The sequence below is a fragment of the Silene latifolia genome, chromosome 5, assembly GCF_048544455.1.
Source record: "Silene latifolia isolate original U9 population chromosome 5, ASM4854445v1, whole genome shotgun sequence".
Classification (NCBI taxonomy): domain Eukaryota; kingdom Viridiplantae; phylum Streptophyta; class Magnoliopsida; order Caryophyllales; family Caryophyllaceae; genus Silene; species Silene latifolia.
The window spans coordinates 81090336-81093472 of record NC_133530.1 but is presented as its reverse complement, the minus strand read 5'-3'; the positions used below and the strand labels follow the sequence as shown (position 1 = coordinate 81093472).

The window sequence follows — 3137 nt, the reverse complement described above, 5'->3', positions numbered from 1 at the left end:
ACTAACCTTTCTCGACCTATCTTATTATGACAACACATCACACCCACCTAACATCCTACACTCTACTTTTAAAATATCTCTATTATATATTATTATTATTATTATTATTATTATTATTATTATTATTATTATTATTATTATTATTATTATTATTATTATTATTATTATTATTATTATTATTATTATTATTATTATTTACGGATATTGTTGTTGCATCCCGTGAAACAAACCTCACTCCCCTACCTTACCTAATTCTTTCTTCTTCGTCCTTTTCTCATTTTCAACAATCAGCAACATCAGCAACAAAATGCAGTAAACCCAACGCCATTTTCGTCTACCTTCAACCATAGATCCCGCCTCCGTCTCTCAACCAAAATGCATAATTTTCACGCCATTCTCTTCCTCTCTTCTTCCTCCTCATTTCTAGGTAAGAAAGCTTACGTTTTGACTTAGTTTCGAAATGGGCAACTTAGGACAACTCTGTTTTGGTGACTCATGTAACTCGTTTTTCCTCCTTTTAAGTTGAAGACTGAAGATTGGGTCGCGTTATGGACGTTTTTACTCGGGAATTCGAGGAGATAAGGTAACGGTGATAGGTTACTCGACAATGTGTCGATCTTTCTTGTTTTACTCGGTTTTCACTCGTTTTCATCGTAAAGTTTAAACCTTTTTGTCTTTCTCATGTTATTGGTTGAATGTGTGAATTTTATAAGCATTTTTACATGTTTATTGGGCTGTTTTCATAGCCTCTTCCTCTTAAATGAATTCGGTTGTACGGTTGTTCGAGTGTGTGCTGTGCTTTGTCTCACGGATGAATTGGCTGCATATTCTGTCCCTTTTCTGAGTTTTAATGTGGTGAAATTTGTGAGGTTTATCCATAATTTTAGCCGTGCTCAATTTCCGTCTCAACTTGCTTTAACTCCGTCTTGACTTTGAGCTAAATGGGGCTGCTGAACTCAGCCTTAGAACCGTGACATCGACTAGTTTGGCCTCTGCCTTGGGACGGGACAGAGAGTAGTGAAAGTTTTTTAGTCCGTATGGGAATGAGCGTATAAATGCGTGTGTATGTACCCGTCTTATGCTCGTCTCGTTTTGGTTGTGGTTACTCGGTATTATTAGTGGTTGACTTTGGCGGAATTTTGAGTGGTAATGGCGGCCTATTTCGGGACTGTTTTGGTCTGAGTTGGGACGGGACATAGAATAGTATGAATGGTGGTTGTAGGTAGTCGAGTAGTGGCTGAGCTCGGCTGTTTTGTACGGGTAGTGATGGGGTTATTGATCACGGTGGGAGTGTACCCCATTCTCATTTCTCCCTTTGCTTTAGTATTCCATTTTGTGAAGGGTGACCTTTTGAGCTCACCATTATTAATCATTGGGCTCACTCTTATTTAGTTGTTGGGCTCACTACTCCTTAAATTTTTGGGTTCACCTTATGGCATTTAATGGATTCATTATACCTTAATTATTGGACTAAATATATTACATGTATTGGACTTGTGTTGAAATTGTTGGGTTAGTATAAGTAAATTATTTGGGCCTCTCCTAGTTGCTTTTAGGCTCATAAATGAGTCACTTGTGCGTGTTTCCGTTTTATTCCGAAAATTTCACATAACGTAAATTATTCATTATCATTTGCTATATTTTATTTATTTTATTTTAACCGGCATGTTTTATGAAATGAAATGTTTATTTAAATGTTACAAGCATGAAAAGGTTATTATAAATAATTACTTGTAAGAGTCGTATTCTTGTATAAATGCCATATTACCATCGTATGTGCTTGACATACATTTTTGGTCACTTGTGCTGTTCTGGCAAGTGCGGTTTTTGATCACTTGTGCTGTTCTGGCAAGTGCCGTTTTTGGTCACTTGTGCTGTGCTGGCAAGTGAGTTTTATCAGTGTCGCCCTACGGGGGAAATTATATTTAATGAGTAGTAAAAGTCTTGCTTGGTTATAGATATTGGTATATGTCTTTCAAGGAAAGAGTTATGCCTTGTGTTGTTTGTCCTAGTCCTCTCGGATACTAGGGGTGAGCCATAGGCTCTCTAGTTGCGATATGATTCGTCGGGAGTGATGTGTGATGTAGGCCATAAGTATGAATGTGACATTAATCATCCCGTCCCTGAGTCTTGGTCCTATCGGATACTAGGGGTGAGCCATAGGCCCTCTAGTTGCGATATGATCGCCGGGATTGATGTTCCCATCCGTTCTTATGGTGAGATGCAAGCCATAAGTATGAATGTGACATTAGTAGCCACGTCCCGTGCAATGGTTACTAAGTGGTTTTCCAAATAATGGCTACAATTTCTATTCTTGTAAATTGCAATGGTTGATCCCTTACTTAACTACTTCACATGATTCGGATTCTAATCTCACATCTATGTTGTAATTCCTTGAAATGCGTGGTTTGGTATAGATTACCGTATTCTTGTCCTTCATATTCCTAAATTGTCTCACATGAATAGTTTAATCGTGATCATGCTAATGTTGATCTATCTTGTTCCATCTCATCTGATTGCCTTGTTTACATATAAACTTGATATTCACATCTTTTGTAAGTATCTTACGTGATTTATCTGTTTTAGTTCTTTGTTATGTTCATTTCGACAATTTGTGGCTGGGAGAACCTTGAGTTACTCCCCACCGATCGTATGCGTTCATGTTTACATGAATGACAGGTATTAGCTGGTGCATCTATGGGGTGAAGACATGTGTGAGCTAGCGAGCACTTTGGCCTAGTAGTCGGTTTATTAGGATTACTTAGACTCACCTTTTATTGTATTGTCATTCGAGGGATATATTTTCCCTCACCATGACTATCACGTTTGTATAATTTAAACTTTACTACCGCATTCTTTATTTGTGTTTTAGTTGTTAATGAACCCGCGCTTTAAAGTTTCAAAAATTTCTTATTTTCCGTTTTAATTTATTAGTTATATTTTCCGCGTTGTTGCGGGGGTTCACAGTTGGTATCAGAGCCTATGTTGCTCCCGACGCACACACGTGTACCCCAAACTTAAATGTGAACTTGACCTTGAATAATGAATGAGAGATGGGTAGAATTAAGGACCTAAAGTGGTAGTCTGTAGTGTGTTTGCTCTTTGTTAGGTTCTAACATGTTTGTTGATTATCACTT

General features: G+C 37.6%; 1 long non-coding RNA gene across 1 annotated transcript; it reads left to right on the top strand.

Moving 5' to 3' along the window:
• Window positions 1-296: 296 nt before the first annotated feature.
• Window positions 297-2840, top strand: LOC141656192 (uncharacterized). The gene is made up of 3 exons (XR_012548413.1): window positions 297-427; window positions 523-583; window positions 2680-2840. It is a non-coding gene; the product is annotated as an uncharacterized LOC141656192 (long non-coding RNA).
• The last annotated feature ends 297 nt before the right edge of the window (window positions 2841-3137 follow it).